At 36.7% G+C, this 14,286-nt stretch overlaps 1 protein-coding gene across 1 annotated transcript in view; it reads left to right on the top strand.

Moving 5' to 3' along the window:
• Positions 1 to 14,286, top strand: part of GABRA3 (gamma-aminobutyric acid type A receptor subunit alpha3) — a 366,533-nt gene that overhangs the window by 200,325 nt on the left and 151,922 nt on the right. The window lies entirely within an intron of this gene.

Genomic DNA, 14,286 nt, shown 5'->3' with positions numbered 1-14,286 from the left:
GATTCCTGGATGCTATCCCAGATGTTCTTATTTATACTGCCCTAAGGTGGAACCAGGATATGAAGATATTTAAAAGCTTTGTAGGTGATTCTAATATGCAGCTAAGTTTGGGAACCACTTCTTTAACTTTATGTGAGGCCTTGCCTCAAGAGATGACAGGAAAGTAATCTCTCTGTGCTTTATTCTTTCTTTTTATTCTCCACCTTTAATTCTTCAATTACTTTCAACTATGTCTTAACTTCCATACTACAGAAGACTCTAGAACATGCAAAAACAAAACAATTTGTGATGCTCGGTATCACCAACCAGGTGTTCGGTAGGTGAATAGACTTAGCCACAAACAAGCAACAGAGAAGCAATTTTTTTTTTTGTTTTAGTCAAAGCCTTTATCAGGTTGGTTGGGAGGAGTCGGGGGCAGGGTAGAATAACAAGATATTGAAGATTATAGAACTCTGAGAAGTTTTATTCCTCCTCTACCTGGTCATTGTTAAGGATGACCAACTGTGAGATCACGCAGGTGACTTAAAGGCAGGAATGCCTAACATTTTCCCATTTATATGCCTGCCTATCCATCTTTTCATTCAACACTTCTTTTGATTACCAGCTATGTGTCAACCATTGTGCTTGGTGCCAAGGTTAGATTAGTAAATAAAATGGCAAAAAAATCTTCATATTTATAGTCTGGTGCATGAACATTAAAAATAATAACACAATTTCTAATTAAAAATTGTGATGTGATTTAAAATAACAGTACAACAAAATTCATATTCAGGAGGAGGGATCAGGGAATACCTGTCTGATATAGTGCCATTTAAATCAAGATCTAAAGAAGGAGTGAATATTCACTAGCATTTCTCAGATGGAGGGAACAGTATATGTAAAGAATATGAGGTTGATAAGGGCCTTGATTACAGAGACAAAACACACACACACACACACACACACACACACAATAAAACAGCCACTGGGATTGGAGCATAGTAAAAGATACTAAGGAGGCCATGAAACTGTAGAGCTGGGCAGAAACCAAATTATGTAGAACTTATAATCATGGTAAGGACTTGAGTTTTATTCAAGGTATGTTGTAAAATCATCAGAAGGTTTTGAACCAGGGAAATGATAAGATTTTACTTTTAAAATAAGTCATTACCCTGGAAAATGGATAGTGTGACAGCTTCATTTATTTATTTAATTCAACCAATATTTATAGATTTCATGGTTTGGGGACACCAGGTAGACACAAATAAACAATATGATTCCTGTCCCCAAGAAGCTAAACGTATGCATTATACTAAGTTAAACAAGTCATACAGAAAAAGACAAATGCCATATGATTTCACTTATATATGGAATATAAAAATAAAACAAACAAAAAGAAGAAACAGACCCATAAATACAGAGAACAAACTGATAGTTGCCAGAAGACAGTGGATGGAGGGAGAGACAGCATGGGTAAAGGAGAGTGGGACATACAGGCTTCCAGTTACAGAATGAATAAGTAACAGGGATAAAAGGTATGGAATAGTGAATATAGTTGATGATATTGTAATAGCATTGTATTTTGACAGATGGTAGCTACACTTGTGAGCATAGCATAACATATAGACTTGTCGAATCACTATGTTGTATGCCTAAAACTAATGTAACATTGTGTGTCTACTATACTTCAATTAAGAAAAAAAAATAAGCTAAATGTAGTGGGCAAAGCTGAAACCTGTGAACATAAAATTACAATCAGGTGTAATAAATACAATGGAAGTATGTGTGTGGTACTGAGAGAACAAGTGGTGTAGCCAGTGAAATAAAGAATCATAAAATGCTTTGAAAAGGAAAAGATGTGTATGTCAGGGGAAAAGTAAATGTTTGATACACAGAAAAGATTGCAGAAGGCATACAGGAAAAGAAGTACAAAAGACAGGATGTATAAAATATTGCATATGTGTCTACTCATAGCAGAGCTAGCTACCAGGGACTCTTCTCACAAGGTAAACTTGTTGGCAGTCATTCTGCCAATAAGCTGCCTTTGAGGTAATTCATCTTCTGAGTACATTCCATGTCACCTTCCATTTTCTACATTGTCACACATTCACGGGTTTTCACCCTCTCATCCATCACCAAGATTTCCACATTTTAGTCTCTATCTCTAATTTGAGATGTGAATAGAAGATCCACTTTTTAACTCACCCTTATAATAATACCTCTTTCAATTGCTTGCCATTTCTATAAACAAGTTATATGCAGTTGTCTTTTATAGATTTCCTTTTAATGTATCTAAGAGCTACCTGTTACCACAAATTTGATACTAATATAGCACCTTGCTGCTATAACTCTTCTCTAGACTATTTATTTCCTGTGATCTTGTAGTGTAGAGAGGTAGAGAAGGCATAGGTCTAGACAGCTGGATTATACCTAAGGTCAGGATTGCACAGATTAAATTCTGTCTTTGGCTGTAGCACCAATTTATCACATAAGATCAAATAAGTACCTTGTCTTACAGCACAAAAGTTTTCCCACCATCACATGTGAACATTTTTTTTCTGATAGCAATAATACATAACTAAATTAAAAATTCACTTTCAAATAACCAGAACAGTGTTTCCATGTCATGGTGGTCCTTTAGAGTCACCAGATGGTTACTACTATCTCTGAAAACACGACAGGAGGGAATAATAGGAGAAGGTATTTAGGATAGACTGGGAAGAACTTTTGGAATATCAGAACATTACCTTTTATGCATTTCTAATGAGGCTATATGGACATAATTAGCATTAATGTTTTAGTCAAGCTCTGGTGGAATTTCCCACCAGATTGATTTTTACCAGATCAATCTCCCTTTCTCTCACTGGAATTCTTTGGTTTTAGCTACAAATAGTCAGCAGTCTGGAAGCCTTCACAGTAGAAGGAAAGGCATGAGGCAAAGCAATGAGTAGAAAGAGTCTCTTCTGTCATCCAATTTAAACTACCACCTCTGCAGTCCAATATAATGGATTTTGGAAATGATCTAAGAGAAATAGTGCTAGCTACAGAGTAGACAGTAGCATGGTTCTGTTTTGTCTTCTTTTATCTTCCTTTTCCAGAGAAAGTTACTTTAAGGCAGAAACCATGCTGTGTCCGTTGCTCTATACCCCTCCAGTGCTGAGCATAGAGCTTTGCCCATAGGGGAGGTGTAGGAAAACCATAAATGATAAATAACTGTTGGGTTCTTCTTGTAATTCCACAGGCCTTTATTTCTGCCTTTCTTTTCTTCTTATTTATTTATTTATTTATTTATTTATTTATTGTTAGAATACAAAGCTCTTATGAAGATATTTCTTTCTTCTTTTCCTTTTTTTTTTTTTTTTTTTTTTTTTTTTTTGGCCTCTGCGGTATCACCTTCTCATTCTGCCTCATTTAAAGAGGGTTGCAAATGGATTTCTTGTGCCTGTCTCGTCACTGCTTTCTGTCTTAGGCACTTTATCATTTCACTGTCTGAATTGTGAGCAGCAAGGTTACAAATCTGTAGTCACCAGATTTTGACTAGTTCCTGTTCAATGTGACCTCTTACTGATTTTTTTGATCTTTTGGTGTTAGTGTCTTTCATCTGACTATCATCCTTTGGTTTCATGCTTGATTCCTTTGCTTGCTCTCTCTCTCTCGCTCTCTCTCTCTTGCTCTCTCTTTGTTTTGTTAGTTTTGTTTTGTTTTTGGTCATTAATCTTTCTCTTCTGATTTGAGTGATTCAGCATTCATCATAGGAGCCTCCCTATGTTTTTGTCTAGTAGAAATGCCATCAGTAGTCTCGAATCCTAGAAATGGGTTCACTCAGGCTATGCTCTTAGTCTAGCATGCCCTCATAACTCTCTACCATTCAAGATCCTATTCTTTATTCAATAGTTAATACAAGGGCTTCCACATGGTCTAGAAGATCTAAATTCACAACTTTATTTCAATTCATTCTAGTTAAATGACCTCAAGAAAGTCACTTAACTGACCTCTCTGAGCCTCATTGTCCTTCCTTTGGCTACAAAGTGAGGATAACCAGTATATCTTGTAGCTGCTGAAGAAACTTTACTCCTTTTCCAAATACAATTCAGTAATATATTCTGCATGAAAACATCCAAAACTGACTAGTTTCCATCACCTCTATCACTACCAACTTGGTCTGAGTCACCATTACTTATCACCTAAATTATTATGCAAGTCTCCTCTTGCTTAAATGGAACCTTCTCAGTGAGCCATTTTCTAGTGATCCTATTTAAAATTTCACATCCCATTCTAAGCTTTATTTTCCCTATAGCAATTTGTGCATTATGATAATATGCTTATATATGATTTGCTTTCCCCCACTTAAATGTATGCAAGTCTCCTCTTGCTTAAATGGAACCTTCTCAGTGAGCCATTTTATAGTGATCCTATTTAAAATTTCACTTCCCATTCTAAGCTTTATTTTCCCTATAGCAATTTGTGCATTATGATAATATGCTTATATATGATTTGCTTTCCCCCACTTAAATGTATGCTTTAGAGGGTGTAGATTTTTGACTACTTGGTTCACTGCTAAATTTCCATACTAGGTTCTCAATATTTGTTTGGTGAGTGAACACTTACCTTATAGGTTTATTGTGAAAATCAAATAGTGTATGTGGAAGTGCTTCATAATATTAAACAGTATAAATGGGAGTTACCATTTTTATTATTTCCCTCAGTTGGAATTGGCCATTTCCTATCCCAAACTCATGTCTTTTGGTAGAATCCCAGTATCACTTCTTTACTTTGAGGTGGGGGGGGTTTATATGTCTGTTATCATAATTTTTTTTCTCTCTGGAAAAGTAGAGGCCTGATATATTAAATTTAGGTTGGAATTCTTAATGTCAGAGCTGGGTAGGGAGTGACTAACTCATGAGATACAAAATGTGGAGATAAGAAAGCCCTGAAAGAAAATACTCAAGAGTGAGATTGAGAGAGCCCAAGCAGACAATATAACTAGTGCAAACAATTCAGAGTAAGAAAGCAGTTACCAGGCAACAGTATGGAAAATCATAAGAGCAGAGCAAGAAAAGTAGGTTTTCTGAGTGAGAAAAGTGGAATGAAATGTAGAAGGTAGAACCTGGAGAGTTTTCTGAGGGGTTGTTGCAAAATCACAAAAATATACTATACATCACTTCTGGCCTTGCTAAAAGGAGCTATTGATAGTTCTGAGCTAATTCAGATACCACCTCTCTGTGACCCTTGCCATAGGTAGAATAAGATCATTGTTTCCCTGGCAACACTAAATGGAAGGCTTGAACAGGCTTTGGAACATTCTGAAGGTGGGAAACATAGCACCAATTTAGCTTTTCTAGGCATATCCCACTGAACCAAATATCAGATCTGGCCAAGGAATTGTATGTTTAACATCTCCTTTGAAATATGCTCTACTATTTTTTTGGATTATCCCAACTGATCCCTAAGAAAGAGATAGGATCTCAATGAAAGCATAAAGAATATAAATACCTGCAAGTCAGCTCTAGAGTCAGAAGGCAACTAAATTGGTGATTACTGTTATCCTGAAGGGCACAGGGGAGTTAATGATCATCCAGCTTTGAGCACTGATCCTGAATTTGGGCTAGTAATTTATATCTATTGAGAGGAGTGTGAAGTGTCACCTTTTTTTGTCTCAAGATCCAGTACTGGTCAGCATACTCATTATCCCAAACCTTGGTCTGCCAGATATAATGAAGGTCCTTTTGGGAAACCTTATTTGCATAGCAAATAACCAGCTACAATATTGTCACTTGTGATAGTTATTTTAAGGAAATCATGGGAGCAAGAAGCTACTGTATTTATTGAAGTGGGTCTTTTATGTGAAGGAGTGTAGCCGGGTAAATTGATCAGTGGAAGTATCACTGGGAATATATCAGTATTGCAATTTTGCAAAGACCCAGCTGATAAGCTCAAAACCCAAAGGAGAATGTGGACAGAAATGAGGAAGCTTGGCTGCCCATTGAGTAGAAGATGATTTTGTAAAACAGGATAAGAGTAAGCAGCAATGAGTGGTGCCTAATTCCACTGGAATACAAGATAGGAGATCAAATTCCAAGATAACAATGCTCAGGGGATATTGAGGTTTGGAAAAGGTTGCAATAAACTCTTGGATCACATGGGTGTCACAGATAATAATACAATGTAGGGTGATATTTACGATTTGAGGCCACTAAAGATACCTGAGAGCCATACTCATTGTTATAATGAGTGGCTTGTGGAATGCCTAGATATAGGTTTCCTTTTTCAAAGTATACATTGATTGACAGTTATCAGCATTATGTGCCTCTAAGTACTGTCTTTTATACAAACCTAAGTATTTAGGTGATTCCACTGAGCACTGAAATGCTCATCCATGCATCCTATGCATGCTAGACTACTTTAAGCAGACATATAGGATTAATTTAATTTTCTATTATTACATCAAATTCTCTATCTTGACATCTTCAAACTTCCAGGAGAATACATCCGAGAGATTGTAAGTAGACACAACTGAAGAATAAACCATCCATTAGCGGTATTGGTCAAACCCAAGAATTGCTGAGTACATTTAATTGACAGGGGATGAAAAGTCCTTCCCTCAGAACTACTGACACCTTGTTAAACTTTGTGACAGATGAGGTGTGGCTCAGAAATTCCATCTTAGGAGTAGCAGATATGTATTCTTTTGGTTGGCCCAGAGAAGCTGCTGACAAAAGTAGTACCAAATAACTTGAGTCAGTTATTGAAGGGATTTCAAGTTTGAAATAAATACAGGAAGCTGTTCAAATAAAGTATTGTATCCAGAGGCCTTCAAGGCTGGAAAGTAGCTGCGATGTTACACAGATTGTTACAAGCATACTCCTCTTGGTGAAGACCTATCTGGAAGACTATATTCCAATCATAACTTTTTTCACCTATGCATAAGATGGAATAGACTTATTGAATCACTGTGTTATAGACCAGAAACTAATGTAACATTGTGTGTCAACTATATTCAAATTAAAAAAAAATCTGTTTGCAAACTCATAATAACAATTTTTAAAAAGATGATAAATTACAGAGAGGTCAATATGATCAAGAAAAATTCAGTATGGAGTTGCTCAGAAAGATAAGGTCATAAAAGTGTTAGCAAAAAAAAAACTATTAGAAGTAATAAATTAATACAAGAAAGTTGCAGGATACAGAATTAATACCCAGGAATCAGTTGTGCTTTTATATGTTAATAATGAAGTAGCAAAAAAAAAAAGTTAAGAAAACAGTTCCATTTACAATTGTGCCAAAATGAACAAAATGCCTAGGAATAAACAACCAAGATGATAAAAGACCTGTACTCTGAAAACTATAAAACACTGATGAAAGAAATTGAAGATGACACAAACAAATGGAAAGATATTCTATACTCAAGGATTGGAAAATATTTTTAAAAAGTCTGCTCTCTCAAAAATAAATAAACATTAAAAAAATTAAAAAACAAGGGGGCACCTGGGTGGATCAGTCAGTTAAGTGTCCAGCTTCAGCTCAGGTCATGATCTCATGGTCTGTGAGTTTGAGCCCCAGTCAGGCTATGTGCTGACAGCTCACAGCCTGGAGCCTGCTTCGAGTTCTGTGTCTCCCTCTTTCTCTGCACCTCCCCTACTCGCAGTCTGTCTGTCTGTCTCTCAAAAATAAATAAACATTAAAAAAATTTTTTTAAAGTCTGTACTACCCAAAGCAACCTACAGATTCAATGCAATCCCTGGTAAAATACCTAAAGCATTTTTTCACAGAACTAGAACAAACGATACTAAAATTTGTATGAGATCACAAAAGATCCCAAATAGCCAAAGCAATCTTCAGAAAAAAGAACAAAGCTGGATATATGGCACTCTCAGAATTCAAGCTATACTACAAAGGTGTGTTAATCAAAACAACATGGTGCTGGCACAAAAATAGACATACAGATCAATGGAACAGAATAGAGAGCCCAGAAATAAACCCATACCTATATGGTCAATTGGTCCATGACAAATGAGACAAAAATATACAGTGGGGAAGAGATAGTCTCTTCAATAAATGCTTCTGGGAAAACTGAATAGCTATATGCAAAAGAATGAAACAGGACCACTTTCTTATATCATACACAAACTTGAAATAGATTAAAGACCTAAGTGTTAGACCTGAAGCCATAAAATATCCTAGAAAAAAATAGTAGTTTCTGTGATGTTGCCATAGAAACATTTTCCTAGATATGTCTCCCAAGGCAAGGGAAACAAAAACAAAATTAAACTATTGGGACTACACCAAAATAAAAAGCTTTTGTACAGTGAAGAAAACCATCAACAAAACAAAAAGGCAATGTACTAAATGCAAGAAAATTTTTGCAAATGATATATCCAATAAGGGGTTAAAATCCAAACTTGTAACAACTCAACACTGAAAAAAACACAAATAATTTGATTAAAAAATGGGCAGAGGACCTGAGTAAACATTTTCACAAAGAACACATGCATATGGTCAATAGACACCTGAAAAGATGCTCATTATCACTAATCATCAGAGAAATGCAAACCAAAACCACAATGAAAGATGACTTTATACCTGTCAGTGGCTAGAATTAAAAAGACAAAAAATAATTCAGAAATATATATGCACCCCTTGTTTATTGTGGTATTATTTACAATAGCCAAGATATGGAAGCAATTTGAGTGTCCATCCACAGATGAATGGATAAAGATGTGATACATCTTCATATACACATATTTATACATAATGGGATGTTACTCAGCCAGGAAAAAATTATGATATCTTGCCATTTGAAACAACATGGATGTACCTAGAGTGTACTATACTAAGTGAAATAAGTCATATAAAGACAAATGCCATATGATTTCACTTATACATGGAATCTAAAAACCAAAACAAATGTATAAACAAACAAAAAGCAGAATCAGACCTACAGATATAGAGAACAAACAGAGGGGAAGGAGTGGTGGGATGGGCAAAATGGATGAAGGGGAGTGGGACATACAGGCTTCCAGTTATGGAATGGATAAGTCACAGGGAATACAGCATGGGGCATATAGTCAGTGGTATTGTAATAGCTTTGTATGGTGACAGATGGTAGCTATACTTGTGAACAAAACATAACATTTAGACTTGTTGGATCATTATATTGTACACCTAAAACTAATCTAACATTGTGTGTCAACTATACTTCCATAAAAAAAGAAAACAAGGAAAGAAAAGAGAAGTGGAATTACCTGCATATTAAATATGGAGCCACCTATCAGGGAGACTGAACCCTGGGCCATAAGTTGGGATATTGATTAATGGAGACACCCTCAGAAGTGAAAATGTAGGGGTTCCTGGGTGGCTCAGGTTGGTTGGGCGTCTGACTTTGGCTTGGGACATGATCACATGCCTCGTGAATTTGAGACTCGTGTCAGGTTCTGTGCTGACAGCTCAGAGCCTGGAGCCTACTTTATATTTTGTGTTTCCCTCTCTCTCTGCCCCTCCACCGTTATTCTCTCTCTCTCTTTCAAAAATAAAGAAACATTAAAAAATTTTTAAAAATGAAGTGAAAATGTATATCTGCTTGGCGGGAAGTTGAGCCTAATATGCCAAAACTACTGCTCAGTCACATTCATAATGAGAATGGAGAAGTGAGAGGTAAGGAAAATCAGGAAGCAAGTTCTCTGCTTCCAAATCTCTTAACACCTCTTTTAATGGTATACTTGTCTAGAATCCACGGCAATAGGCAGAGCTGGACTAGAATGGTTACAAAATAATGTTGGCAGCAAAGCCCAAATTGAAGTAGAGAGGTTGCATAACCTGCAGCCAGAAAAGGCCAGGACCAAGAATAAATTTAGACATCAAATGACAAATAATAGCCTTTCAATATTATTATTGTTTTCTTTCGTTATCCCCTTATCTCCTAATGAGGATAGCTTTCAGCAATGCTTACTAGGGAGGTAGCATTAAATCAGGTGTGGAGAAGAGCCAAGGTTTAGTCAATTAACCTTCTTGGTATTCTTGAGTCTATCATTGGTCATTGATTTTATCTGACTCAAAACTCTGTACTAAAGATCCTACAATATTAGTGCCACTTTACAACTTTATTTATTTATTTAGTTATTTTTAACTTGTTTTATTTTTTATTTTTTTAAATTTACATTCAAATTAGCATATAGTGCAACAATGATTTCAGGAGTAGCTTCCTTAGTGCTCCTTACCCATTTAGCCCATCCCCCTCCCACAATCCCTCCAGTAACCCTCAGTTTGTTCTCCATATTTATGGGTCTCTTCTGTTTTGTCCCCCTCCCTGTTTTTATATTATTTTTGTTTCCCTTCCCTTATGTTCATCTGTTTTGTCTCTTAAAGTCCTCATATGAGTGAAGTCATAGGATTTTTGTCATTCTCTGACTAATTTCACTTAGCATAATACCCTCCAGTTCCATCCACGTAGTTGCAAATGGCAAGATTTCATTCTTTTTGATTGCCGAGTAATACTCCATTGTCTATATATACCACATCTTCTTTATCCATTCATCCATTGATGGACATTTAGGCTCTTTCCATACTTTGGCTATTGTTGACAGTGCTGCCATAAACATGGGGGTGCATGTGTCCCTTCGAACAGCACACCTATATCCCTTGGATAAATGCCTAGTAGTGTAATTGCTGGGTCGTAGGGTAGTTCTATTTTTAATTTTTTGAGGAACTTCCATACTGTTTTCCAGAGTGGCTGCACCAGATTGCACTGCCACCAACAATGCAAAAGAGATCCTCTTTCTCCACATCCTTGCCAAATTCTGTTGTTGCCTGAGTTGTTAATGTTAGCTATTCTGACAGGTGTAAGGTAGTATCTCATTGTGGTTTTAATTTGTATTTCCCTGATGATGGGTGATGTTGAGCATTTTTTCATGTGTCGGCTGGCCATCTGGATGTCTCCCTTGGAGAAGTGTCTATTCATGTCTTTTTCCCATTTCTTCACTGGATTATTTGTTTTTTGAGTGTTGAGTTTGATAAGTTCTATGGCTTTTGGATACTAAGCCTTTATTTGATATGTTGTTTGCAAATATCTTCTCCCATTCTGTAGGTTGCCTTTTAGTTTTGCTGATTGTTTCCTTCACTGTGCAGAAGCTTTTTATCTTGATTAGGTCTCAATAGTTCATTTAAAAAAATTTTTAAATATTTTTTTTATTTATTTTTGAGACAGAGCATTAGCAGGGGAAGGCAGAGAGAGGGGGAGACACAGAATCCAAAGCAGGCTCCAGGCTCCGAGTTGTCAGCACAGAGCCCGATGCAGGGCTTGAACTCACAGACTGTGAGATCATGACCTGAGCTGAAGGCGGAGGCTTAACCGACTGAGCCACCCAGGGGCCCCCCAGTAGTTCATTTTTGCTTTTGTTTCCCTTTCCTTTGGACATGTGTTAAGAAGTTGCTGTGGCCAAGGTCAAAGAGGTTTTTGCCTGCTTTCTCCTCAAGGATTTTGATGGCTTCCTGTCTTAAATTTAGGTCTTTCATCCATGTTGAGTTTCTTTTTTGTGTATGTTGTAAGAAAGTGGTCCAGGTTCATTCTTCTACATGTCACTGTCCAGTTTTCCCAGCACCACTTGCTGAAGACCACTGAATATTCTTTCCTGCTTGGTCAAATATTAGTTGGCCATACCGTTGTGGGTCCATTTCTGGGTTCTCTATTCTTTTCTATTTATCTGAGTGTCTGTTCTTGTGCCAGTACCATACTGTCTTGATGATTACAGCTTTGTAGTATAGCTTGAGTCTGGGATTGTGATGCCTTCTGCTTTGGTTTTCTTTTTCAAGATCACTTTGGCTATTCGGGGTCTTTTCTGGTTCCATACAAATATTCGGATTATTTGTTCTAGCTATGTGAAGAATGCTGGTGTTATTTTGCTAGGGATTGCATTGAATATGTAGACTGCTTTGGGTAGTATCGACATTTTAACAATATTTGTTCTTCCTATCCAGGAGCATGGAATCTTTTTCCATTTTTTTTGTGTCTTCTTCAATTTCTTTCATAAGCTTTCTATAGCTTTCAGCGTATAGATTTTTCACCTCTTTGGTTAGATTTTTTCCTAGGTATTTTATGGTTTTTCATGCAACTGTAAATGGGATCGATTCCTTAATTTCTCTTTCTGCCACTTCATTGTTTGTGTATAGGAATGCAACCGATTTCTGTGCATTGATTTTATATCCTGGAACTTTGCTGAATTCATGAATAAGTTCTAGCAATTTTTTGGTGGAATCTTTTGGGTTTTCCATACAGAGTGTCATGTCATCTGCAAAGAGTGAAAGTTTGACCTCTTCCTGGCCGATTTGGATGCCTTTTATTTGTGTTGTTTGATTGCAAAGACTAAGACTTCCAATACTATGTTGAATAACAGTGGTGAAAGTGAACATCCCTGTCTTGTTCCTGACCTTAGGGGGAAAGCTCTCAGTTTTTCCCCATTGAGGATGATATTAGTGTTGGGTCATTCATATATGGCTTTTATTAACTCAAGGTATGCTCCTTCTAGCTCTACTTTCTTGAGGGTTTTTATCAAGAAAGTATGCTGTATTTTGTCAAATGCTTTCTCTACATCTGTTGAGAGGATCATATGGTTCTTGTCCTTTCTTTTGTAGATGTGATGAATCATTTTAATTGTTTTGTGGATATTGAACCAGCCCTGCATCACAGGTATAAATCCCACATGGACGTGGTGAACAATTTTTTTAATTTATTCTTGGATCCAGTTGGCTAATATCTTGTTGAGGATGTTTGCATCTATGTTCATCAGGGAAATTGGTGTCTAATTCTCCTTTTTAGTGGGGTCTTTGTCTGGTTTTGGAATCAAGGTAATTCTGGATTCATTGAAAGAGTTTGGAAGGTTTCCTTCCATTTCTATTTTTTGGAACAGCTTCAAGAGAATAGGTGTTAACTCTTCCTTAAATGTTTGGTAGAATTCCCTTGGAAAGCCATCTTGCCCTGGACTCTTGTTTTTTGGGAGAGTTTTGATTACTAATGCAATTTCCTTACTGGTTATGAGTCTGTTCAAATTTTCTACTTCTTTCTGTTTCAGTTTTGGTATTGTATATGTTTCTAGGAATTTGTCCATTTCTTCCAGATGGCCCATTTTATTGGCATATAATTGCTCATAATATTCTCTCATTATTGTTTTTATTTCTGCTGTGTTGGTTGTGATCTCTCCTCTTTCATTCTTGATTTTATTTATTTGGGTCCTTTCCTTTTTCTTTTTGATCAAACTGGCTAGTGGTTTATCAATTTTGTTAATTCTTTCAAAGAACCAGATTCTGGTTTCATTGATCTGTTCTACTGTTTTTATGGTTTTGATAGCATTAATTTCTTCTCTAATCTTTAGTATTTCCTGTCTTCCGCTGGTTTGGGGTTTTATTTGCTGTTCTTTTTCCAGCTCCTTAAGGCATAAGGTTAGGTTGTGTATCTGAGATCTTTCTTCCTTCTTTAGGAAGGCCGGGATTTCTATATACTTTCCTGTTATGACTGCCTTTGCTGCATCCCAGAGGTTTTGGGTTGTGGTGTTATCATTTTCATTGGCTTCCATGTAGTTTTTAATTTCTTCTTTAACTGGTTGGTTAGCCCATTAATTCTTTTTTTTTAATTTTTTTTACGTTTATTTATTTTTGAGACAGAGAGAGACAGAGCATGAACAGGGGAGGGGCAGAGAGAGAGGGAGACACAGGATCTGAAACAGGCTCCAGGCTCTGAGCGGTCAGCACAGAGCCCAACGTGGGGCTTGAACTCACGGACCGTGAGATCATGACCTGAGTCGAAGTCGGACGTTTAACCGACTGAGCCACCCAGGCGCCCCAGCCCATTCATTCTTTAGTAGGATGTTCTTCAGTCTCCAAATATTTGTTACCTTTCCAAATTTTTCTTGTGGTTGATTTCGAGTGTCATAGTGTTGTGGTCTGAAAATAAGCACCGTATGATCTCAATCTTTTTGTAGTTACCTAGGGCTGATTTGTGTCCCAGTATGTGGTCTATTCTGGAGAACATTCCATGTGTATTGGAGAATGTATATTCTGCTGCTTTAGGGTGGAATTATCTGAATATATCTGTTAAGCCCATCTGGTCCAGGGTGTAATTCAAAGCCATTGTTTCCTTGTTGGTTTCTTGATTAGATGATCTTTCCATTGCTGTGAGTGGGGTGTTGAATCTCTTACTATTATGGTATTATTATCAATGAGTTTCTTTATGTTTGTGGCTAATTTATTTATATATTTGGGTGTCCCTACATTTGGCGCAAATGTTTACAATTGTTACATCTTCTTGGTGGATAGACCCCT

This window comes from Felis catus, chromosome X (assembly GCF_018350175.1).
Source record: "Felis catus isolate Fca126 chromosome X, F.catus_Fca126_mat1.0, whole genome shotgun sequence".
Taxonomy (NCBI): domain Eukaryota; kingdom Metazoa; phylum Chordata; class Mammalia; order Carnivora; family Felidae; genus Felis; species Felis catus.
The sequence above is the reverse complement of the archived record's forward strand: the minus strand, read 5'-3'. Positions and strand labels throughout refer to the sequence as shown.